Raw genomic sequence first — 27121 nt, 5'->3', positions numbered from 1 at the left:
ATTACATTTACGTAATAGTATCTGAGTTACAGGATATCAAAGAAAAGAGTGAGCATCACCCAAGGACTTTGCATTCTCTTCTGGAGAAAAGGTTAATCCATTTTCAGTTGTACATAGGACGGTTATATCATGTTAAGAGGAATCATGAAATTGTTGCCTTTATTTGGAGATTTGGTATAGTTTTAGGAGATGTCTATGGGTGCCAACTTGACAAGGGGTGAACAATGATGGTTAATTACATGTGTCAATTTGTCTAGGCTGTGGTGCCCAGTTTCTTGGTCACACTACTCTAGATATCGCTGTGATGGTATTTTTTAGATGTGATTAACATTTAAATCAGTACACATAGAGTAAAAAGATTGCTCTACTTATGTGTGTAGGCTTCATTCAGTCAAGACTGCCTTCAGTCTCAAGACTGAACCTTCACTCCTGCCAGAATTTCCAGTCTGCCAGCCCCATACAAATTTCAGACTTGCCAGTTCCTATAATTATCTGTCCCGAATTCTTTTTTTTTAATTTAAATTCAATTAGCCAACATATAGTTGGTTACATTGGTTTTTGGTGTAGTATTCAATGATTCATTAGTTGCATATAACACCCAGTGCTCATCACATCACGTGCCCTCCTTAATCCCCATCACCTTGTTGCCCCATACCCCCACCCACCTACATTTCCACAACCCTCAGATTGTTTCCCAGAGTCAAGAGTCTCTCGTGGTTTGGCTCCCTCTGATTTCTTCCCATTCAGTTTTCTGTCCCCTCCCCGATGGTCCTCTGCGCTATTCCTTATATTCCACATAGGAGTGAAACCATAGGATAATAATCTTTCGTGAATTGACTTATTTCAGCCATCATAATACCCTCCAATTCCATCCATGTTGATGCAAATTGTAGGTATTCATCCTTTCTGATGGCTGAGTAATATTCCATTGTATATATGAACCACATTTTCTTTATCCAGTCATCTGTTGAAGGACACCTTGGCTCCTTCCACAATTTGGCTATTGTGGACATTGCTGCTATGAAACATTGGGGAGCAGGTGCCCCTTCTTTTTACTACATCTGTATCTTTGGGGTAAATACCCAGTAGTGCAATTGCTTGGTTGTAGAATAGCTCTACTTTTAACTTCTTGAGGAATGTCCATACTGCATTCCAGTATGCATTCCCACCAACAGTGTAAGAGGGTTCCCCTTTCTCTACATCCTCACCACATTTGTTGTTCCCTGTCTTGTTAATTTTGGCCATTCTAACTGGTGTAAGGTGGTATCTCATTGTGGTTTTGATTTGTATTTCCCTGATGGCAAGTGATGTGGAGCATTTTCTCATGTGTCTGTAGGGCATTTGTTCATCTTCTTTGGAGAAGTGTCCGTTCATGTCTTCTGCCCATTTCTAGACTGGATTATTTGTTTTTTGGGTGTTGAGTTTGAGAAGTTCTTTATGGATCTTGTATACCAGCCCTTTATCTGTAGTGTCATTTGCAAATACCTTCTTCCATTCCGTAGGTTTCCTCTTAGTTTTGTTGACTGTTTCACTTGCCGTGCAGAAGCTTTTTATCTTGATAAAGTGCCAAGAGTTCATTTTTGCTTTTGTTTCCCTTGTCTTTAGAGATGTGTCTTGCAAGAATTTGCTGTGGCCAAGGTGAAAAAGGTTACTGCATGTGTTCTCCTCAAGGACTTTGATGGATTCCTGTCTCACATTTAGTTCTTTCATCCATTTTGAGTTTAACTTTGTGTGTGCTGTAAGAGAATGGTCCAGTATCATTCTTCTGCATGTGGCTGTCCAATTTTCCCAGCACCATTTATTGAAGAAACTGTCTTTTTTCCATTGTATATTTTTTCCTGCTTTGTCAAAGATTACTTGACCATAGAGTTGAGGGCTTTTCTGGACTCTCTATTCTGTTCCATGATCTATGTGTCTGTTTTTGTGCCAGTACTATGCTGTCTTAATGATCACAGCTTTGTAATATAGCTTGAAGTCAGGCATTATGATGCCCCCAGCTTTGGTTTTCTTTTTCAATATTCCCCTGGCAATTCGCAGTCTTTTCTGGTCCCATAAAAATTTTAGGATTGTTTGTTCCAGCTCTGTGAAAAATGTCGATGGTATTTTGATAGGGATTGCATTGAATGTGTAGATTGCTCTGGGCACCATAAACATTTTCACAATGTTTATTCTTCCAATCCATGAGCATGGAATGTTTTTCCCTCTCTTTGTGTCTTCCTCCATGTCTTTCCTAAGTGCTTGGTAGTTCTAGAATACAGATCCTTTACCTCTTAGGTTAGGTTTATTCCTAGGTATCATAGGGTTTTGGTGGAATTGTAAATGAGATGTATTCCTTAATTTCTCTTTCTTCAGTCATATTGATAGTGTATAGAAATGCAACTGATTTCTATTCATTGATTTTGTATCCTGCCACATTGCTGAATTGCTATGTGAGTTCTAGCAATTTGGGGGTGGAGTCTTTTGGGTTTTCCACATAAAGTATCATGTTATCTATGAAGGTGAGAGTTTGACTTCTTCATAGCAATTTGAATGCCTTTTATTTCTTTTTGCTGTCTGATTGCTGAGGCTAAACTTCTAGTAATATGATTAACAATACTGGTAAGAGTGGGCATCCCTGTCATATTCCTGACCTTAAGGGAAAAGCTCTCAGTTTTTCCCCATTGAGAATGATATTCATTGTCGGCTTTTCATAGATGGTTTTTATGATACTGAGGTATGTTCCCTCTATCCCTACACTCTGAAGAGTTTTAATCAAGAAAGGAAGCTGTTTCTGCACCAATTGAGAGGATCATATGGTTCTTGTCTCTTCTTTTTTTAATGTGCTCTATCACGTTGACTGATTTGTGAATGTTGTACCACCCTTGCATCCCAGGAATAAATCCCACCTGGTCGTGGTGAATAATCCTTTTAATATACTGTTGGATCTTACTGGCTAGGATCTTGGTGAGTATCTTGGCATCCATGTTCATCAGGGATATTTGTCAGTAATTCTCCTTTTTGATGGGGTCTTTATTTGGTTTTGGGATCAAGGTAATGGTGGCCTCATAGAACGAGTTTGGAAGTTTTCCTTCTGTTTCTATTTTTTGAAACAGCTTCAGAAGATTAGGTATTATTTCTTCTTTAAATGTTTGGTAGAATTCCCCTGGGAGGCCATCTGGCCCTGGAATCTTGTTTTTTGGGAGGTTTTTGATTACTACTTCAATTTCCTTGCTGCTTATTGGTCTATTCAGATTGTTAATTTCTTCCTGTTTCAGCCTTGGTAGTTTATAAGTTTTCAGGAAGGCATCCATTTCTTCCAGGTTGCTTAATTTATTGGCATAAAGTTGCTGATAATAATTTCTAATAATTATTTCTATTTCCTTGGTGTTAGTCGTGATCTCTCCCCTTTCATTCATAATTTTATTAATTTGGGTCCTTTCTCTTTTCTTTTGGATAAGTCTGGCCAGAGGTTTATCAGTCTTATTAATTCTTTCAAAGAACCAGTTTCTAGTTTTGTTGATCTATTCTACTGTTCTTCTAGTTTCTATTTCATTGATTTCTGCTCTAATCTTTATTTCTCTTCTCCTGCTTGGATTAGGCTTTATTTGCTGTTCTTTCTCCAGGTCCTTTAGGTGTAAGGTTAGCTTGTGTATTTGGGACTTTTCTAATTTTTTGAAAGAGGCCTTTGCTGTATCCCAAAGGTTTTGAACAGATGTGTTTTCATTCTCATTAGTTTCCATTAATTGTTTAAGTCCTTCTTTAATTTACTGGTTGACCCATTCATTCTTTAGTAGTGTTACAGAACCTGGACTGGATCACCCGACAGAAGAACCAAGCGGCACTCAGAGATCTTAGAGGACAGGAGGTTTATTTAACGCCAGTGGGCTCAGAGGAGAGTGCTCTCCAAAGGTCTGAGCCCAAGCACAAACAAAGGGGGTAATTCATACACTTATATTTCCGCATACTGGGCACTCTTGGCACGTGCGCGAAGCAGGGCAGGGAGAGGAACCTGGAAGAGCCCCGGGGCAGGGGCTGGGACTCCCTTGCTGTCTCGGTCGGCCATCTTAGGACACAGATTTTTCCTTATCAGTAGGATGCTCTTTCACTTTGAAGTGTTTGAATTCCAAGTTTCCTCTTGTGATTGAGTTCCTGTTTCAAAGCACTGTCGTCTGAAAATATACAGGGAATAACCTCAATCTTTTGGTATCGGTTGAGACCTGATTTGTGACCCAGTATGTGATCTATTCTGGAGAAAGTTCCATGTGCACTGGAGAAGAATGAGTATTCTGTTGTTTTAGGATGGAATGTTCTATATATATCTGTGAAGTCCATCTGGTCCAGTGTGTCATTCAAAGCCCTTGTTTCTTTGTTGATCTTCTGTTTAGATGATCTGTCCATTGCTGTGGGGTGTTGAAGTTCCCTACTCTTAATGTATCAATGTGTTTCTTTACTTTGGTTATTAATTGGTTGATATAATTGACTGCTCCCATATTGGGGGCATAAATATTTACAATTGTTAGATCTTCTTGTTGAATAGACCCTTTAAGTATGATATAGTGCCCCTCTATATCTCTTACTATAGTCTTTGGTTTAAAAACTAATTTTGGGGACACCTGGGTGGCTCTGTCAGGTACACATCTGCCTTCGGCTCAGGTCATGATCCCAGGGTCCTGGGATGGAGTCCCGTATTGGGCTCCTTGCTCAGGGGGGAGCCTGCTTCTCCCTCTGCCTGCCACTCCCCCTGCTTGTGCTCTCTCTCTGATAAATAAATAAATAAATAAATAAATAAATAAATAAATAAATAAAATCTTAAAAAATAAATTAATCGATTAATTAATTAAAATTTGTCTGATATGAGGATTGCTACCTCAGCTTTCTTTTGAGGTCCATTAGCGTGGTAAATTGTTCTCCGTCCCTTCACTTTCAATCTGGAGGTGTCTTTACATTCAAAATGAGTCTCTTGTAGACAGCATATGGATGGGTCTTGCTTTTTTTTATCCAATCTGATAGCCTGAGTCTTAATTGGAGCATTCAGCCCAACTACATTCAGAGTAACTATTGAAAGATAACTATTAGTGCCATTATATTGCCTGTAAAGTCCCTGTTTCTGTAGATTGTCTCTGTTGCTTAATGATCTATGTTACTCTTGCAGACATACTGTTTACAGGATCCCCCTTAATATTTCTTGCAGGGCTGGCTTAGTGGTCACATATTCCTTCAGTTTCTGTCTGTCCTGGAAGCTCTTTATCTCTCCTTCCATTCTGAATGACAGCCTTGCTGGATAAAGTATTCTTGGCTGCATGTTCTTCTCATTAAGTATCCTGAATATATCATGCCAGCCCCTTCTGGCTTGCCAGGTCTCTGTGGATAGGTCTGATGTTATTCTGATGTTCCTCCCTCCATAGGTAAGTAATCTCCTCTCTGTAGCTACTCTCAGGATAGCTTGTTTTTCTCTAAGATTTGCAAACTTCACTATTAAATGTCAGGGTGTTGATCTATTTTTATTGATTTTGGGAGGGGTCCTCTCTGCCTCTTGGACATGAATGCTTGTTTCCTTTCCCAGATTAAGGAAGTTTTCAGCTATGATTTGTTCAAATATACCTTCTGGCCCTCTCTCTCTCTCTCTCTCTCCACCCCCTCAGGCACTGCAATAATTCTGACATTTTTTTCTTTTCAGGGCAGCATTAAATTCTTGAAGCCTTTCTTCATGGGCTCTGAGTTGTCTTTTTCTCTTTTCCTCAGCTTCCTTCTTTTCCATTAGCCTTGTCATCTAGATCACTTATTCTCTCTTCTGCCTCACTGATCCTAGTTGTTAGAGCATCCAATTTAGACTGCATCTCATTCACAGCATTTTTACATTTGGCCTGATTAGATCTCATTTCTGCCCTTAGAGATTCTCTAATGTCATTTATGCTTTTTCAAGCCCAGCTATTAACTTTATAATTGCTATCCTGAATTCCATCTCTGACATCTTACTTATATCCATATTGATTGGCTCTGTGGCAGAGAACATTGCCTCTGGTTCTTTCCTTTGTTGTGAATTCATCCTTCTAGTCATTTTGCCCAGAGAAGGATGGGTGAGCAAGTGAGCAGAGTCCAAAATATCATCCACATCCCAAGCAAAATACAACCTAGACAAATCCAAAGCAGTCAGAAACCACAACAGAAAAGCAAACAAAACCAAACCAAAACAAACCAAGGGGGGGCAGGGCGGAGAGGAGTCCAAGAGACCCGCGTTACTGCTCTTTATGTGTCCAGGTACTGAGAGCAGTTGTGGGCTTGTGTGTGTACTCACTCTGCCGCTCCAGGGGGAGTGCTGGGTGTCACCCTACTGTCCTTTCCAAGGCCACTGCCACCCTGAGAGTTGTTGCCTTGTCGTGGGTGCAGCTATTTCGCCCCTCCCAGGGGATGGTTAACAGCCTGCATGTTCCTGTCCTTTTCAGGGTGCTCAGGCAAAGAGCAGTCACCCGACTGGCCTGGCTCGCAGTTTATGGTGACCTAAGTTAAGAGTCCCCTCCTGGGCTTGCTGACCATAACCAGTTTCCCTGCTCCACTGCCTGGGCACTCTACTGGTTCAGGCACCCACTGTTCATTCTGTGTCTCCTTGGATCCTGAGACCACAATGACCTACCTAAAATTCTGCCCTTTTCATCTCATTAGCCCCTTTCACAAAGGGATGTCTCTCATAAGAGCAGATTTCTAAGGGTTCCAATTTTGCTCTCTGGTGTTATATCACTTTCCAGTAGCCAGCTTATGGAGGCTCCCTCCCCTCTTCGCTTATCTTCCAATCTCCCCCCACAGATTTAAGACTCCTCACTGCCTACCTTGCAAAAAGCAGTCGCTTTTCTACTTGTAGATTTCCAAATGTATTTTCTTACATCTCAGGCTGAATTCGTGGGTGTTCAGAATATTTTGATAGATATCTAGCTAAATTGGAGGGACCAGATGAAACGAGGTCCCCTACTCTTCTCCCATCTTGCCTCCTCCCTCGTGTGTCCCAATTTCTTAAGATAAATGTTTATACATCCCATTTCTCTTGAGAACCCTGACTAATACAACACTCTTCTCTCAATAATGAAAAGACCAATGAAATAAAAATTCTATAAGGCTATCAAAGATTTAAAAAATATTTTCAGTTGACTTGACCTAACCAGTCTTTCAAATGTAGGTAGAACATTTACAAAGGCAGTCCATATTCTGGGCCACAGAAGTCTCAAAAAATTCTCAAAGACTGAAGTTTTAGAAACTTTTCTGAGGACACCAGAATTTTAAAATCTAAAATCTTGTGTTACTGTGACTTCTAGATTTTAGATATCCAAATATATTCTCATGTACTGTTTTATGGCACATTCCACAGGCAGTCTCTTTCTTTCTTTTCTTTTTTTTTTATTGAAGCACAGTTGACATAAAATGTTGTATTTGACAGCAGTTTCTTGATCAAGAGTCAGTAAAATAACAAAACTGTGTTCAAAGTGTTTATTCTATGTGGCTGTTTCTGAAATGCCCCAACCACAACTGCTAGGTAGGGCATCTCTCTCCCTAGTAGCAGCAGTACCCCTCCTGTCTCTTGGGAAGTAAAAATGCTAAGTGTATATACAGAAGCTTCATCATTGGTGCTAAAGTTATGCTTCAAATAATAAATAACATTGGGAGAAACAAAACAGACAACTTCATGTATTCAAGCCTTAATCCTGAGGACCACACCAAGCCTTTCTCCCAAGTCTATTTTAGGATGGAGAAGGCTTTATGGAGGGGCCATCTATGTGTCAGCCTCTTATTTTGCCTATACAAACACAAAAAGCCAAGATGCCTCTTCTTAAGGACTCTTTCACATCCTGGGGGTATAATAACTTCCTGAAAATACTGGTATTTTATGGAAAATCACATAGTTGCTTATATAGCTGGTCAGATCTATTACTCTGTTCCAAGAAAGGAAAACACTGAAATCAAGCTACAATTCCTGAAATAAAATAAAAACTTCTGAGTTGGGCTACAGAAAGAAAAAATTCAAATCTATATTCTAGTAGATCCATGAGAAAGTGTCCTTTTTAGGTCCTTACTGTAAAGAGTCTAATAAAATGCTGAAATATTTGAAGTACAGTTTTAACAACTGAAGGATATAGCAAAAATGAAAATGCACAGAAAGCATAAAAAAAGAGGAAAGACAGTTTCAGGACATGAGGAGGGGGGCTCTCCAGAGCCTGCTGACCAAATTCACTGAGCCCCTACTTAGGCTCTATGCAGTATGTACCATCTTTGCATTTGCCACTGAAGACCACAGCAAGACATCTCCCTCACAGCAACCAACCCCAGAGATCCAGGCCCAGAGAAAGATGTCCTAGAGAAAAAACTGCGTCAGCCTGCTTGTAGACCCACCTGATGAATTCCAGCTTCCTTTCCTGAGTCTGCTCCCCCTGGGAGATGAACACTGGGAATATCCACTCTCTTTGTGGGCCACAGCACTGGAGCTGGGCTTCAATACACAGCCATTTCAAACAAGCATAATATGTCTTCATCCATACAAGACATATCTACATCTCCGGTCTTACTTAGTTCTGCCTCTGGGTATGGTGCCTATTCTCAGCCTGTGGCCCTTATTATAATCGAAGGCATCATCATGTTAGGACTAGGGCCAGAAATTAGACAACAACTTTTCAGTTCTTTTTAGAACTGTTGTTCCAAAACCTGCTTTTTATTTTTTTGTTGTTGTTTTGGTTTGGGTTTTAGAGGAGGTTATATATTTTTATTAATGATAGCACTACTGGGCTTAAAACATCACACTTGTCTTTGACTCTTCCTAAACATGGTTCCAGGTTTATCCCCATGTGGATTTCTTACCTCGTTGTCTTCTATTTCCATTATTTATACCTAGTCAAGGGCTTCATTACCGGCTGCCTGGATTGTTGCACCATTTACCTCCTAATTAATTGCCAGTGTTTTCTTCCTTAAAATCAATTTTTTTTTTCTTTTTAGAGAGAGAGAGAGAATGCACGTGAATGTGTGCAGGAGTGGGGTGGAGGGAGGGGCAGAGGGAGAGAAAGAATCTTAATCAGGCTCCAAGCCCAGTGCAGAGCCCAAGGTGGGGCTCAATTTCACAACCCTGAGATCATGACCTAAGCCAAAATCAGGAGTCAGTCACTTAACCAACTGAGCCTCAAGGGCTTCACACACCAAATGCACTAAGATACTCAGCATTTGCCAAACTTTACCTTAAGTTTGCATCAACTTTGGCAAGTAGTTTGACATTACAGGGGTAGAAACATAGACTTTGGGGGTGGAAAGGTTGAAATTACAATTATGGCATCAGCTGTGCTTGCATGAAAACTATTGAGCCTTGGGTTTATCTTACATCATCTGTGAATGATAACTACTTTGAATGGTTGTTGAGAGATTAAATGAGATGGCAAGTAGCAAGCATCTAGAATAATTCCTGACATATAGTAAATGTTTAATATGTTCCACTGCCAGATGTCTCCTTGCTCCTGATGTCCTTCAGCTGGAGTGCTACCTGTGTGATTCTGCTCCAATATGCAAAGGCTTGTTTTATGTAGTACTTATTTGTGGACTATACCCTTAATTCCTCATTACTGGATTTAATAAATCCTTTCTTTATTGACATTCCATAAGCACATCTTAGTCCTATTTTCAGCATTTTTCCTGTTCTATATTGTGTTGTGGTTCATTTTAAAGGAGACTAAAGGTAGAGAAGTGGACAGTGTATTCTAGATTGAGAATAGAGGATAAGCAACTATTCAGAGGAGGGAAATGCAGAGTGCTTAGCAAACAGAAGGTTACAGCGCTCAGTGGGATCGATGTATAAATTGGTGGTAGGACACAGGCAGTGAGAATAAAAAGTAAATGAAAACTAGAATCAAACTTCCTTTCATGCCATGTAGTGGATTTCTGATTTTATTCCATGAAGCTGAATCCTGATAGGTTGTTGCTTCATGTTTTTGCAGGCCTCGATGTTGTTGCCTGCATTTGTTATACTCAAACCCAAGACCATATTTTGGGTGACAAAAAATACAATTATTTAACAATTTTGTTTGCCCATCTCACAGCTCTCCCAACTGTGCATGTTTGCCTGTACTTTTTTAAATATTTTATTTATTTATTTGAGAGAGAGAGCACAAGCAGGGGAGAGGCAGAGGGAGAAGCAGACTCCCTGCTGAGCAGGGAGCCCAATGTGGGGCTCGATCCCAGGACCCCGGGATCATGACTTGAGGCAGACACCCAACTGCCTGAGCTACCCAAGGGCTCGGCTCTTGCCTGTTTTTCACCCTACTGTTCATTCTTGCCTGGAAGTGGCTTACTAGCTTCTACTTTCAAGACAGCCAGTTCTAGATCACCAACTTGTTCAAAATAATTTGTGAGATATCTCTTCATTTTCTTATAAATGAAAGTAAAGTCAAGATGACAAGAGTAGGAGACGTCCCAGCTTTACATTAAAGCTGCAGTCCCCACTCACTTTCACTGGCCATGTGTAATTCTCGTCAGCCAGCCTTCTCAAACTTTAACCCAGTATTCCAAAAGTCAAAATATGATAACCAGAATATGAAGTTGCCTATCATAGGTACAACCTTTTTTAAATTTTTATTTATTAAGTAATCTCTTTCCCCAACGTGGGGCTTGAACTCACAACCCCAAGATCAAGAGTCGCACGCTCTACTGACTGAGCCAGCCAAACACCCCTCCTAAGTACGACTTCTAATGAATTGAGATACTTCATAGTCATTACTCATTGTACAGATGAGAAGCCCCTAGCCCACACTCTAATACTACATTGCTATCCAAATCACCTAGAACATGTTTAATTCCAAAAGAGAAAATTGTCACTGGGGTGTTCCTAGAAATTACAGCAGCCATATTAGAAAAAACCAGATGAGTGAGGATTTTTTCTGTGGGTTTCGAATAAGGATGGATTTAGGGGCTTCTTATAAGTTGAATTGTGTTCTTCCCAAAAAATATGTTGAAGTCCTAACCACCAGTACCTCAAAAAGTGACCATATTTGGAAAAAGGATCTTTAGAGGTAATCAAGTTAAAATAATGGGCCCTTATCCAATGTGACTGGTGTCCTCATAAGAAGGTGAAATTAGCACACAGAGATAGACATGCACAGAGGGAAGACAATATGAAGACATGCAGGGAGATGGCCATGTGACTGGAGTGGTGGATCTACAAACCAACGAATGCCAATGATTGCCTGCAAATGCCAGAAGCTGGAAGAGTCAGGAAGGATTCTCCCCTAGAGCTGTCAGAGGGATCATGGCCTAGCTGACACCTTAAGTTTGGGGAAATACAGATAGTTTCTTCTGGTATTTATAAGATCACTAAAGGGAGATATTATTGAAAGGTGGTGTGTTTTTCTTTTCTTAATGATCTGTGAACATCACAGAATTTCATATAATTCTCAGAAAACAAACAAACAAACAAAAACCACACAGGCTTAGAGCAAGTCCTCTGTGTCAGATTTCCAAGATCACCTCCAGGCTTGATGAATCGAAGATTCACTTGAAGGACTCACAGGACCCAGAAATTGTTATATTCCATAATTACTGTTTATTACAGCAAAAGACACTGAGGAAAATCAGCAAAGGGAAAAGGCACATGGGAAGAAGTCCAAAGGAATCCAGTCACAAGCTTCCAAGAGTTCTCTCCAAGTGGACTTGCATAGGATATGCTTAATTCCTCCTGCACTGATGTGTGACAACAGGTTCAGAGTGTCGCCAACCAGGATAGCTCATTAGAGACTCAGTGCCCCAAATTTCCAGACCCCCGGAAGGAAAGCAAGTATTTAGCATGTACTACACTGTTTGTAAAAAAAAAAAGTTTAGGTGGAGGGCACCTGGGTGGCTCAGTTGGTTAAGGGACTGCCTTCGGCTCAGATCATGATCCTGGAGTCTTGGGATCGAGCCCCACATCGGGCTCCTTACTCAGTGGGGAGTCTGCTTCTCCCTCTGCCCTTCACCCTGCTCTCGCTCACTCTCTCTCTCAAATAAATCTTAAAAAAAAAAAAAGTTTAGGTGGAACTAGAGGGTATTATGCTGAGTGAAATAAGTCAATCAGAGAAAGACAATTATCATATGATCTCACTGATACGTGGAATTTTTTTCTTTTAAGATTTTATTTATTTATTTGACAGAGAGAGACACAGCGAGAGAGGGAACACAAGCAGGGGGAGTGGGAGAGGGAGAAGCAGGCTTCCCGCGGAGCAGGGAGCCCAATGCAGGGCTCGATCCCAGGACCCCGGGATCATGACCTGAGCAGAAGGCAGACGCTTAACGACTGAGCCACCCAGGCGCCCCTGATATGTGGACTTTGAGAAACAAGGCAGAGGATCATAGGGGAATGGAGGAAAAAATGAAGCAAGACAAAATCAGAGAGGGAGACAAACCGTAAGAGACTCTTAATCTCAGGAAACAAACAGGGTTGCTGGAGTGGAGGGTGGTGGGAGGGATGGGGTAACTGGGTGATGGACATTGGGGAGGGTAAGTACTATGGTGAGCGCTGTGAATTGTGTAAGACTGATGAATCACAGACTTGTACCCCTGAAACAAATAATACATTATATGTTAATAAAAAGAATAAATAAAATAGATTTCAAATCTGAAAAAAAAGTTTAGGCGGAGTGAGCCACTCTTATCAGTTAGGATTGATGAGAACTGATGCAAAATCCAAGTTCTCAGATGCCAGCCAAGGGCCATCCTCAAAAGCAGACCTTTCTAAGGATGATGTCCCAGGCCTGCTGTGGTAATTCTCTTCAGTAAAGTCCATCCCTTGGCCCTTGGCCAAACTGTCTTTATAGCAAAATAATTATCAGTAGGTCCCAATGCAGGAGGATGAGATCAGTATTATTATTGATCTCAATTATGCCCCTTGAGATTTAACACAAATCCCATTAATTATAAAGCTCTATCTTAGAAAGCCAGGTGGCTTCCTCCCCAAGTTTTTGTATGAATCTTTTTTATGTGACCTGAGGCATCAATTCAGTCACAGAATCACCTGGCCATAGGTTGAAGCTAACCTAAATGCCTTCCAGTTGAGACAGTGTCATAATGATCAGGGGCCATACAAAATAAGTACAACCTCTGAGCGCATACTTCAACTGTTAGTGCACCCTAAGCAGGACACACAGTAGGCCCCCAGGTTAACAGAGCACCCAGTGGACCCCCACCAGGGCCTCCAGCCCCAGGATTTCCAGTTTAGTTGGAAAACTTTAGTTGAGTCCTTTGTTTTAGAGGGACTGCAAGAAGGCAGTCCAGTTCCAGTTTTGTTTAGCTGTGACATCAGCTCACCCATCCTATGACTGTGTTTTGCATAAAAAGTGCAAGAGCTGGGGCCACCCAATGTGTTCCAGAGCCAGCACTCCTGGGTGTGATCTAGCGTCAACAGTCAGTCTGAATCAGGACATTCTCAGCAGTTTGGAAAGGCAGCACAGGGAGTTTCCTTCTGGAGGAGGGGACAGCTTCTGCGAACAGTTTTAAAAAAACAAAGGTCATTAATGCCGGCCCCCTCTCCCATGCCTTCCAAATACTAGGGTTTTGTTTTTTCTCATTGTTGCAAAATCAGTGTGTCCTTTTCAGCAATCATGACTTTATGTTTTTTAATCATCACCTACTCTTATATAGACATTTCATCAGGAAGGGTTGTATGCAAGAGAAATAAATGTATTTTCACAGGAAAAAATATTTTTAAACAACTCAAGGAGAAAGATCTGGCATGTTCAGGAATCCATCAGGAGAAAATCCTGAAATTTTAAAAATCTCAAAATGGGTTTTCTTTTATCCTGATGATGTATCCAGTGAGCATCTAGAAAAAATTAATCCCTTATGAGGGATAGCTGCACTTAATGATCAGTTTGCTTTACTAAAGCTTACTTAATGATCAGTTTGCAAACCGCAGCTAAGCCAGAAAGCCAAATATAATCAACAACAGTGAGCTGTCCCTGAGAGGGGGTCAAGAGTCCATTCCGCTAGGAGTGGGCAGAAAGTTTACAGTCCTGCAACATGTCCTCCCTGAACTTGTACATAGTTCTTGGCAGAAATCACAAGTTGGAATGCAATTAGTTTTGTGTCAGAAATATAGAGCTGATCATCAGCCTGATTCCAGATGATCCCAGTAGAGAACAAGCCCTTTCCTGTGGACATTTGCATGTGACCCAGGCAGTGCAGACAGCGTCCATGATGTTTTCATCATGTTTTGTGGCCCCACGCAGGGGTGCTCTGAATCTGCAATGATACCCAGTCTGAGTGATGTCTGCTTTTAGCCCAGCACAGTTTGTGCTGAGGCTGAAATAGCCCACAGCAGAAAGTTTCAGGTTTCAGCTTACAGACAGGTTCAGGCAATTAGGACCTGTGAGTTAAATTCCAGGAAAAAGCCAGCCGCATTTGTTCTGCTGGTAGCAAAACAAACACCCCGCACACGAGCAGCAGGTGTTCTAAGTGCCTGGGACAAGCAAGGCTTTCCTAAACCCTGTTCATCTTGTCTTCCTAGAATCCAAACTGACCCATTCAAAAATATGCGCAGAGGCCAAAAAACTAACAGTCTCTATCAGAGGTCTGATTTTACAAGAGCCCATTAGTAACTAAAAACAGCTTTTTAAAATTATAAAAGCAGGGCGCCTGGGTGGCTCAGTTGGTTGGGCGACTCCCTTCAGCTCAGGTCATGATCACGGAGTCCCAGGATCAAGTCCTGCATCTGGCATCAGGCTTCCTGCTCGGCAGGGAGTCTGCTTCTCCCTCTGACCCTCCCCTCTCTCGTGCTCTCACTCTCTCTCTCAAATAAATAAAATCTTAAAAAAAAAAATTATAAAAGCGCATCCCCATTTAGAGATTACCTCTTTTCACGGTGCCTCCCTTGTTTCAGACTCTAATAGGCAAAAATTAGAGCATATACCTCACATGTTACACAAAAATTAAATCAAAGTGGATCATAAAAATATTATTCTAAGTGAAAGAACCCAGAGACAAAGGGCCAAATATTATATGGTTTAATTTATATGAAATGTTCAGAATAGGCAAATCCTATTTAGACAGAAAGTAGATTAGTGGTTGTCAGTAGGCAGGATGAGGTGTGGCAGCTAACAGGTACTGCATTTCTTTGGGGGAGGATAAAAATGTTCTGCAATTATGTAGTAGTGATGGTCCCACAACTTTGTGAATATAATAAAAACGGAATTGTACACTACGGTATGTGAGTATCTCAATTTTAAAATACCTGGTACTTAAAATAAGTTCTCAAGGCAGTGTTTCTAAGTAAAGAAAATTAGGAAATAATCTAGAGATAGGAAACTCAGAATAAATTTTTCATGTTAACATGACGATATTTTCAGATGTTAAAATTCTGTTTAAAAAGATCTTCTGTGGGGCACCTGGATGGCTCAGTTGGTTAAGCATCTACCTTGGGCTCAGGTCATGATCCCAGGGTCCTGGAATTGAGCCTTGTATCAGGCTCCTTGCTCAGTGGGCAGCCTGCTTCTCCCTCTCCCTCTGCCGCTCCCCCTGCTTGTGCTCTCTCTGTCAAATAAATAAATAAAATCTTAAAAAAAAAAAAGATCTTTTGTGGGGTGCCTGTGATGTAGTTTTGGAATATAGGTGAGGTTTGGTGGGGTGAGGTCCGGAGCTGATGACCAAGAAAGAATTCTTGAGATGTCTTTAGTGCAAAAAAGTGGCTTTATTAAAGCAGGGAGACAGGACCTGTGGCAGAAAGAGATGCTGTCCCAGGAGTTCAGGAAGGTAAGAAAAAGGGAGGTTTCAAAAGGATTTTCGTATGTTAAAGAAGACTCACAGGATACCCGGAGGCCTTGCCATTGTCAAATTAAGGTTGTTTTTCCCTCTAGCAAGGCATTAACATTAAGATAGTTGGGAGCTTCCTGGAAGAATGTCACGCATGTCCCACTCAGGTGTGGGGGTGGTGGGGTGGGTTGCAGGGTGTCCGCTTGTGCTTTGTCCTTAACTAGCCTTCTGCTCCCTCATCACCTGGGCGGGTCATTTGGTTAAGTGTCAAGTTTGGCAAATGCTGAGTATCTGAATGCATTTGGTGTGTGAAGCACTTGAGGCTCAGTTGGTTAAGGGATAGACTCTTGATTTTGGCTCAGGTCATGATCTCAAGGCTGTGAGATGGAGCCCCGTGTGGAACTCCACACTGGGTGTGGAGCCTGCTTAAGATTCTCTCTCCCTTTCCCTCTGGCCCTCCTCTCTCTCTCTCCCTCTGGGGGAAAAAAAAAAAGACCTCTTGTACAACACCAAAGGCACAATCCATTTTTAAGAAAGTAACTGACAAGCTGGACTTCATTATAAATAAAAATGTCTCCTCTACAAAAGACACTGTCAGGAGAATGAGAAGACAAGCCACAGACTGGGAGAAAATATTTGTAAAACACACACCTGATAGAGGACTGTTTTCCAAAATATACAATGAACTTAACAAAAAAAACAACAACTCAATTTAAAAATGGGCCAAAGACCTTAACAGACACCTCACCAAAGAATATATACAGATGGCAAGTAAGCATATGAAGATATGCTCCACATCATGTCATCAGGGAAATGCAAATTAAAGCTACAGTGAGATACCACTACACATCTATTAGAATGGCCAAAATCCAGAATACTAACACCATCAAATTCTGGATCAACAGGAACTCTCATTCATTGCTGGTGTTACCTGCTAGACCCCAAGACCTGACTTTACTGCCTGCCTGCTGGTACTCACCGATGCTGTCCCACATTTTTCCTTAAGCTCTTCTTTCCAGTTTAGTCTCTTAACTCAGGTGGATGTAAAGTGAAACTGCCCCCTCGAGTGATAGCGACTGCCCTGACCAGACCTCCAGCTGGCCCAGACCACCCAGATCAACTTGAGCTTAACCCCTGACTCACGCCTGTGTAGATGGATGATGGAGTGACCTCTAGAATGACTGACAACTACTTTCACCTCATTCTAATACTAACATCTCAGCCCAAGGAGGAACACAAGCCTCACTTACATAACATTCAATGTGTGCATAGGCACGTTTCCTTAAGGCGCATGTGTGACCTTATGCCCACCTCTACATATGATGACAAGCCTTCTCTACCTAAATATTCATCCTAACCCTAAATAAAAGGAACCCATCCACCCTTGCTTGGGGAGTCATGGCTTTGGAAGCCATTCCCCATGATCTCCTTACTTGCTGCAGATAAAGTTTTCTTTGTGCCACTCAACCCGGTGCAGTTTCTGACTCACCAAAGAGTGAACTCGTTAGTTTGGCTACACTGGTAGGAATGCAAAATAGTACAACCACTTTGAAAGAGATTTTGGCAGTTTCTGACAAAACTAAATATATTCTTACCATACCATGTGGCAATTGAGCTATTTGGCATTTACCCAACAATTTAAAAACTTACGCCCACACAAAAACCTGCACATGGATGTTTATGGCAGTTTTATTCATAATTACCAAAACTTGGAAGCAACCAAGATGTTATTTAGTAGGCAAATGAATAAATTGTGGTACATCCAGACAATGGATTATTTAGCACGAAAAAGAAATGAGCTCTCAAGCCATGGAAAGACATGGAGAACCTTCAATTCATATTACTAAGTGAAAGAAACCAATCTGAAAAGGCTGTGTAAGTATATGAACTCAACTATACGACATTCTAGAAAAGACAAAACTATGGAGACAGTAAAAAGATCAGTGGTTGCCAGGGGGTTGAGGGCAGGGAGGAATGAATAGGTGGAGCAAGAGGAATTTTAAGACAGTAAAACTATTCTGTATGATACAATCATAGATATATGTCATTATAGTTTTTTCAAAACCCATAGAATATACAACACCAAGAGTGAACCCTAATGTAAACTATGAACTTTGGGTGATAATGATGTGTCAATGTAGGCCCATGGATTATAACAAATGTACCAAACTGGTGCAGGATGTTGATGGTGGGAAAGACTTGCATGTGTGATGGTGGGGGTTATATGGGAACTCTCTACACCTTCTATCTTCTGCTCAATTTTGTGGTTGACCCAAAATTGCTATATATATATATATACACATATATATATACATATATAATATTAAAATATATATATTATATTAAGCCTGGGTAGCTCAGTCAGTTAAGCATCTGCCTTCAGCTCAGGTCATGATCCTAGGGTCCTGGGATGGAGCCCTGCGTTGGGCTCCCTGCTCGACATGGAGTCTGCTTCTCCCTCTCCCTCTGCCCCTCCCCTTCACTCGTGAGCTCTCTCCCTCTCTCTCTCTCTCCCTATCTCTTTCTCACTTGCTCTCTTTCTCAAGTAAATAAATTAAATCATTTTTAAAAAATAAAGTATATATATATACCCACACACATATATATATAAAGTATATAAATATATAAAGCATATAGCCCCATTTGGTCAGCATATATTCTTTTTATGTATTTCTGGATTCCATTTACTGTTATTTCACTGAGGATTCCTGTATATATTCACAAGGAATTTTAGTGAATTGATGATTTAGTGATTTGGTGATTTTAGTTTTATTTTCTTGGAATATCTTTGTCTGTTTTTGCTATTAGGATAATGCTGGCCTCCTAAAATGAATAAAATATACAACCATACAAAGGAGTAGCACATAGCAATGAAAAGGAACTACAAATACATGTAACAGTATTGATAAATCTTAAAAGGTTATGTTGAGAGAAAGAAGCCAGACACAAGAGAGTACAACTCTATGATTGTGGTTATACCAAATTCTCAGAAAGACGAATCTAGAGGGATAGAAGACGGATTAGCAGTTGCCTGGGGGTAGAGGTGGGGATTGACTAGGTAGGGAATCAGGGGACCTTTTAGGATGATAGAAAGGTCTAAATATAGATGGTGGTCATTACACAGCTGTCTAAATTTTCAAAACTCATCCAAGTACATGGAAAATTGCACACATTATAGTATATAAACTATGCCTTGATTGATTTAAAAAATTATATAGGTGAGTTTCAGGACTTCATTTTGTGCTGAGACAGTCAATTCTGAACTAACCAAATTGCTTATTGACCTCACTTGGTTATTATTCCCTGCCCCCCCCTCCAGATGGCTACATGATCCTCGGCAAGTCATGTCTCACCGATAAAATCCAGTTTCCTCCTCCATGAAATGGTAGATAATGATTATTATTAACTACAGTTCTTTTACGGAATGCTTTCTAAGGTATCCTATACCAGTCACTTAAAACAATGCCTGACAAGAGTAAATGATCAGAAAGTAGTATCTCTCACCATTATCTATTTCATTAGTGTTATTAAAAATCATAGCAATAATCTGTGTTCCTTAAAAGAGCTCAAAGTACGATCATGGCTCATAATAAAACAAGAGAGTAAAATTAGGGCTAAAAGAAGACATCCTTGGGGCGCCTGGGTGGCTCAGTCGTTAAGCGTCTGCCTTCGGCTCAGGTCGTGATCCCAGGGTCCTGGGATCGAGCCCCGCATCGGGCTCCCTGCTCGGCGGGAAGCCTGCTTCTCCCTCTGCCACTCCCCCTGCTTGTGTTCCCTCTCTCGCTGTGTCTCTCTCTTCAAATAAAATAAATAAAATCTTTAAAAAAAAAAAAAGAAGACATCCTCGAAGGTGGACACCTGTGCAAAAAGTCCTCACACCATGGGGCATCAGTTTTTTTAGAGCACTCAATACTCACTCCTTCCTGAAATCTTGAAACCTTAGACCTTATGTCCTTCCGTCAACAGGCTGACATGATTCACCTCAAAATGATGCAGGAGAGCTAGATTCTTATCTCACCGAGTCAAAGAATGAATCTCGGGGACAATGGAGAGGGAGTAAAGCCATAGAAGTTTACTAAGTGAAGATACAGAAAAAGCTCTCAAGAGTGAGAGGGGTCTTTTGTAGAAAGCTAACCAGGGAACTTAAATCCTTTTAACATCTCTACTGATAACACCTTCAATGGCTTACTTCCTTTTTAGGGTCTGGTCATTCTTTGTTGGTCACAGGTGATTATCATAAAGACACCCACCCCACAGGACCCACTCCACATGCCTAGGGTAGGGTGGTCCAAATTATCCCCTTATCTCTGGTTTTCCCACACCTCCACATTTTTGGGATTTCCATGAGTCTAATCACATAGCCCCCTATCTATCTCTCCCTACCTAGCCCCACCTGTCCCTTACTAAAAAATACTTTGAATAGACTAGCTCCCCAGAAGCTGATTTCTCATAAAGGTAAGAGAAGCACCCTCCCTATAGGGCATTCCTCCCCTGGAAGCTTTTAGAAACCAAAGGGAGCCTGGTGGACCATCAGCCCTGGGTTCTCTGTGATAGTCCAGGATAATAGCTACACACCAGATTAAAAGATTTTATCATTATTATTTATTATTTCTTTTTGAATTACTAATATTTTTTTAAAATCTTTTATTTATTTGAGAGAGACAGTGAGCATGGGGGGAGGGCAGAGAGAGGAATAAGCAGACTCCCTGCTGGGCAGGGAGATTAAAAGATTTTAGAGTGCCAACACACTTGAGGATCGTGCTTATATCAGTAACATACACACACCCTAAATGCCCCAACTTGTAATGGAGGTGATTTTGTTTCCTGTGGTTCCTTTTAACCCATGAACTTTGTCCTGAGTTCTCTTGGCCAGTGGAATGACATTACAGTGCCTTCCATAGCAAAGGAAAATTCAGTGATTGACCACTGCTTTGGCTCTGACTCATTGTCAAAAGTTGTAAAATTTCACAACTTTAGTAGTTATCTATTGTTACATAACAAATTACCACAAAATTAGCGGCTCAAAACAACATACATTTCTTATCTCACAGTTTTTATGGGGAAGGAGTCCAGACACAGCTTAACAGTTCCTCAGCTCTGGGGCCTCTCCTGAGGCTGTAATTCTGGAGTCTGACAGGCTTAGCCACCTGAAGGCTTGGCTAGGAAAGAATTCTGGGTCATACTCACATGGTTGTTGGCAGAATTTCAATTCCACAAAGGCTGAGGGACTCAGGGCTTTTGTTCCTGGTGACTATTGGCCCGAGGCCGCCCTCAGCTCCCCACCGTATGGGTGTGTGAGATTTCTCATTCTTGTGCAGGGCTTGCAGAAAGCATGTGAGCAGAACACTAGAGTGCTTTATAGAGGTACTCCAGGGTAAGGAAGCACTGGCTATCTAATGTGAAACTGTCCATCTAGATGGAGCAAAATCGGGGCGCCTGGGTGGCTCAGTTGTTAAGTGTCTGCCTTCAGCTCAGGTCATGATCCCAGGGTCCTGGGATCGAGTCCCCCGTCGGGCTCCCTGCTCCGCGGGAAGCCTGTTTCTCCCTCTCCCACTCCCCCTGCTTGTGTTCCCTCTCTCTCTGTCAAATAAATAAATAAAAATCTTTAAAAACAGATAAATAAATAAATAATAACTGGAGCAAAATCAATACTGAGAGGGCAAATTCGTTATCTACTGATATATAGTTCTTTGCCCAAAATAGCTACTTTGCCTCAACGTTTTAATTATTGCTTATTTTCCCAACTGTTGGAAGTGGACTGACCATCATTGTGAATGAAATGAGTAAGTCCTTCCTACAACTGTAATTCTCTCCCAGCTAAGGCCCAGTATTTCTCATTTGTTTTAATTTCAAAGGAATACATTGGAAAAAAAGAAATGTAATACACCAAAATACAAAATAACATAAAAAGAACCTTCTAATCCCCCCATCATTACTAGCAACAGTTTACTACATATTCTCATAGACCAGGGTTTCTCAACCTCAGCACTAGTCATATTTTGAGCCAGTTAATTCTTTGTTGTAGGAGCTGTCCTATGCACTGTAAGGTGTTTGATAGTATCCCTGGCCTCTACCTACTAGATGCCAGTAGTACCCTTTCCCAGTCATGAAATTAAAAAACGTTTGTAGACATTGCCAAATGAGCAAAGTTTAGTACCACTGTTCTAGACTTTATGCATATACCTACATCTACATATCAAAATATAAATACACCATTATCTTTTTTTTAATAAAGTCATATTATGAAGTGTTCTGAAGTTTGCTTTTTTGCACTCAGTTATATCCTTGACACCTTTCTATTATACACAGATACATCTCATTCTTTTAAACTTTTTTTTTTTTTTTTGAGACAGAGTGCATGTGCAGGAGTTGGGGGGAGCAGAGGGAGAGGGAGAGAGAGAATCTCAAGCAGACTCCATGCCCAGCCCGGAGCCCAGTGTGGAGCTTGGATCTCACAACCCTGAGATCATGACCTGAGCCAAAACCAAGAGTCAGACGCTTAGTGGACTGAGCCACGCAAGCGCCCCCTCATTCTTTTAAACCATCATATGTAACCATAATCAAACATTTCCTTACTGATAAATATTTAGGTTATTTGCAGGGGTTTTTTGTTTTTATTTTTTGTTTTGCTATTACAAACTATGCTACAATTAAAGTCTTCTAATATGTGAAATGTGTACTCTCCATACTTATGTGACTATTTTTGTAGGATAAAGTGGATTTGCAAAGGCAAACAATATGTACATTTTTTAAAAAAACACCTCCAATTTTTTGATGAAAAATTGCATCAGTTTACCAGGAAATTTCCATTTCTCTATACTCTCACCAACCCTAAATATCATCAATCTTTTTATTTTTGCAAAACTGAGAGATTAAAAATAGAAAGATAGCTTATTTTATTTGCATTTCTTTCATTATGAGAAGGTAAGCATCTTCTGGTATTTTTGTCTTCTTTTGCTCATACTCAGAACAAGACAGACCATGAAGTGGAATCTATGGTGGGAACAGGGTTTCCCCTCTTAATTCCTTGACTCAGAATGTTTTCATCAGAGGAGCAAAAGTAATGAGACATCAAGTCATCTAAGACCAAGAAGCAAATTGAAATGTTTTGGAGGACTCTGCAGGAAAATGTAAATAAATTCTGAAAGGGAATCAGTAGAGGTTGATAAGTGCTTTGATAACTGGAGAGTGATTATGTTATTCACATTTTTTAAAAGTGTTAATGATTATGCAGACTGAATATCATCTGTCTATGAGTCAGATCTGGCCATGGATTTGCAACCCCTGATCTAAAATGATAGAGTCTGATTATCCAAAGAAATACATCTAAGTACTAGATTTTGCATTTTGTAGAAAAAAAAAAATCCTTATGTTCAAAATTCTAATATTTAGCTAAATCTTTTTGTTTTAAATGTTAAGTTTAGGTTTACATAATTTTGTTTAAAAATTAAGATAAAACTAAAAAAATAATTAAGATAAAACTTAGTTTTTTAGAAAACATATAAAGCGCTTTTTTCTTTTTTTTTTTTGCCTCACCTACACCCATAAAGGAAGATCAACTGAAAGTAATTATGAATTTGCCAGGAAGCAAATACTAGGAATTTGCTTCTTTGCTTTAGTATTTATCTATATTTATATAGACACATTCCAATTAAAAGAATTCTTAAATCTTCTATTAAGTTGAACTACATGAAATTGCCATTTTGAAGGTCAAAAATAGTTGAATGTCAGCAATCTCCTATACAAATCAAAAACTTTTCTGTAAACTTGTCTATGCCACACCAACTTATTTTAAAAGGTCCAGACCTTTCAACAGGAGAGTAGGAACAATACCATTGAAGTGATAATATTCATATGAATTAGTTTGTTTTTATTCGCTGATTCAAACTTCTTGCTTCATCTTTTTGTTTATTTGATTGCCAACTCATGAGAGAGCCAGGTTTTAGTCGTAGCTTGCACCAAAGGAAACAAGCTGTATCTCTTTAAGAGTCTGCTTACAGGGTCAAGATCATTCACAAGTTCTACTCTCTTCAGGGATGCCTGGGTGGCTCAGTGAGTTAAGCATCCAACTCTTGATTTCAGCTCAGGGTCCTGGGATCAAGGCTGCACCAAGGCCCATGCTCAGTGGAGAGCCTGCTTGAGGATTCTCTCTCTCCCTCTGCCCTCCCCCCGACTCATGCTCTCCCTTTTTCTCTCTCTAAAATAAATAAATCCTTAAAAAATGAAAAAGTTCTACTCTCTTCAAAGATGCCTTCTTGGCTCTGACTGGAAATAGTAACACTGACAGGCAAAATACTTTGTCTTGCTCTGAGGTATGAAACATTACCTGTTAGGTGAAGCCACATTACATAACTGCTGTACCCAGCCTCTTCCACCAAATGATTCATCAGTTTCGTGGAGTCATTTGTCAACATCATTATCCTGATCACTACCAATTAGAGTTTGTAGAGCATCCACACAGAGATGACACTGTACTTGGTGCTTGACAGAGTACAAGGAAGACAAAGAGTACAACTTATAAAGTAAACTACTGGAACTGTGCATTTGAATATGAAACATAACACAAACATACCTATAAGTCCAAGCCTACCTGGGTCACACATGGCAGAATAAACTCACTGAAACTCACCGTTGAGCTTCACAGTGATTATTTGTGTTGCATCAGAGGATGGAGCAGATGGTCTTTCCACATGGAAGATCCTGAGAAAGGTTCCCAGTCTCTCTGGGGATCACAGAACCAGACTAAAGGTTTGGGATGGCTTTTGCTGACCACTAATCTGAAATCTGCAAGATCCTTTTACAATGAGTGACCACCAAGTCTCTAAAGATTTGGGGAATTTGAAGATTCCAAAGAAGATTCAGTAGGTTAAGCCATGGGAATTTCAAAGAGTTCTATAAAAAAAACAAACAAAACAAAAAACCTAGAACAAAAACATGCTTGAAATTATCAGAAGAGAACTGTTACACAAATGTTTTTACTTACTAGCTTTAATTAGAGATTTGAGGTGGGCACTGGAGTTGAACCAAGACTATTTTTCGCCATTGTCACCATTCTGATTTCAAATTATTTCTTGCTGCTGTATATCTTCCATTCTATCTTGTACTAGATAGAGGCAGAATTAAAAAACTGAACAACAGAGTCCACTAGTGCCTGTCTGAGAAGCTCACTCAAAGCTTACTAGGAGATTAAAACAGGGTAGCCCCAGTTGACAGGCAGGTTGTGTGCCCTTAGGTGTCCAATGGGCTGTTTGGAAAATAAGATGTATTTTCCCCAGGGACTGAGCTCTTGGTGGTTAGGCACTGAGACTGGTACAGGACAGCCCACTTACCAGGTGGTGCACCTGAAGTGGTATCACACGATGTCACCTAATAGAACCTAACCTCCCTGGGAAGCCAGGTTACAAGACCTCCCTGGGAAGCCAGGCACACATCTGTCCCAGTGCAGTTGATCAAGCCTTGCCCTTCGAGCTGCCCAGTGTGGGGGGCATCAGGAAACATGGGCTCTTCCTCGGCACCCCGACAGGACAGTGCAGCCTGGGAAAGGGGAGATGTTGTGGGGGCATCGGCAGCCTCTGGGGCTGGAGTGACCTTGCCTGTCCCAGTAGTTCTCCCATCACCCTTTTGTTCTCCAGGCCCCCAGACCTGCACAGGGTTCCCTTTTCACTAAGGATTTGGAAATGGCCACTTTGGAGAATGCCCTGCCCTGTGGAGGCTTCCTGAGTGTTTATGGCAAATGATGAGCCAGAATGAGATGAAGGTGACAGTTCCTCCCTCGCCCCTTGGTACATCCTAGTGCACAGGAATACAGGGAGGCTTGGCTGCAGGTTCCAGCAAATCCAGGCTTTGGCCATGAAGGGTCTCTGGTCCCAGGGCTGGGGGCACAGGCTCAGGGACAATAAGCAGGGCCAGGCCTATACCTCTGCTACTGGGAAACCACCCCCCACATGGATGCCAAGGAGCAGGGGTAGAAGCAGGTGCTCTGTCCTCTCCTTTCCCTCCCAAGGCCCCACCTTATTGGGCACGTGAGAAACAGGCCCATCATGTGTACCTCCACGGCAAGCTGACAGGTGGAAAGGAGGAAGCACCTCCAGGGGGCAGAGAGAGGAAAAATGGCAGTGTGTATGGCCATCAGTTTCAAGTGGGCCATCTGGTAGGAGAAGACACTCAAGCAGGTTTAGAAAAAATAAAGTCAACTTCCATATCATTCACTGACTTTTTAAAAATGTACTTCTATAAATTTATAATGAAAAGATCAATGACCAAATAGAACATGGGCAAAGGATATAAACAGTCTATTTTAGAAGAAATACAAATAAGCAATATGAAATTATAACAAAATACACTAATAATCAAAGATCTGAATCTCAAAAGTGTTGTGCTAAGTGAAAGAACCCAGACACAAAAGAATATAGACGGTATGAGCCATTTATATGAAAGCTATGGTGGCACAAAGCCGTGACTGCCAAGTGCAGGCTGCAGGGAGGGGATGGGTGGCAAGAGGCAGGAAGGGAACTTTGTGGGGTGATGCAGTGGTTACACTACTGGATTCATTTGTTAAAACTCATCCACTTAAGGGGCGCCTGGGTGGCTCAGTCAGTTAAGTGGCTGCCTTTGGCTCAGGTCATGATCCCAGGGTCCTGGGATCGAGCCTCACGTCGGGCTCCCTGCTCTGCAGGGAGCCTGCTTCTCCTTCTCCCTCTGTCTGCCTCTCTGCCTACTTGTGCTATCTCTCTGTCAAATAAATAAATAAAATCTTAAAAAAAAAAAAACTCATCCACTTAAAATTGACAAATTTTATTGTTTGTAAATGATACCTAAAAGTCGACAATAAAATGATTTTAAAGCCTACTTGTATAAAAAGCAAACTCGTAATTTTAGACTTTTTAGCCTGAAAAAGTCTTTAGAGACCATCTGGTGTAACTTCTTCCTTTTACGTCAAATAAGTAAGGAAATGAAAGTCCACAGAGAGATTATGTCACTTATTCAAAATGACACAGCCTGCTAGTGGTAGAACCACACCCCAGCACCCGGTCTTTTCAGATTTCTTTGTATTCTGCCATCCTCCCCAGCACATTGAAACTGTGAATGTACCATTTACATTTACATTTACATTTACAAATGTCATCACACCACTCACAGGCACCATAAGATACTTTTCAGCTATATAGTACTTTTAATTCTTAACACACCCCATTGTGTTCAACCAGAGAGGCAGAACCAGTAAGAGGTATATATAGTAAGAGATTTATTGTGAAGAATTAGTTCCGCAATTGTGGGGCTGGCTAGGCAAGTCCAAAATGTGTGGGGCAGGCCATCAAGGGAAACATGCTACAACTCTCTGGCACAACTAAGCCCACAGATGGGATTTCTTTTTATTCAAGACGGACTCAGCTCTGCTCTTAAGATC

At 40.9% G+C, this 27121-nt stretch overlaps 1 long non-coding RNA gene across 1 annotated transcript in view; it reads right to left on the bottom strand.

The window, feature by feature from the left end:
• Window positions 1-24819, bottom strand: part of LOC118550606 (uncharacterized) — a 110024-nt gene extending 85205 nt beyond the window's left edge. The window contains exons 1-3 of the long non-coding RNA XR_004924659.2: window positions 24698-24819; window positions 24344-24606; window positions 24041-24195 (exon numbers count right to left, since the gene is read on the bottom strand). This is a non-coding gene — a long non-coding RNA (uncharacterized LOC118550606). The remainder of the gene's footprint in view (window positions 1-24040; window positions 24196-24343; window positions 24607-24697) is intronic.
• Window positions 24820-27121: the final 2302 nt, after the last annotated feature.

The sequence above is a fragment of the Halichoerus grypus genome, chromosome 14 (genome assembly GCF_964656455.1).
Source record: "Halichoerus grypus chromosome 14, mHalGry1.hap1.1, whole genome shotgun sequence".
Lineage (NCBI taxonomy): Eukaryota > Metazoa > Chordata > Mammalia > Carnivora > Phocidae > Halichoerus > Halichoerus grypus.
The sequence above is the reverse complement of the archived record's forward strand: the minus strand, read 5'-3'. Positions and strand labels throughout refer to the sequence as shown.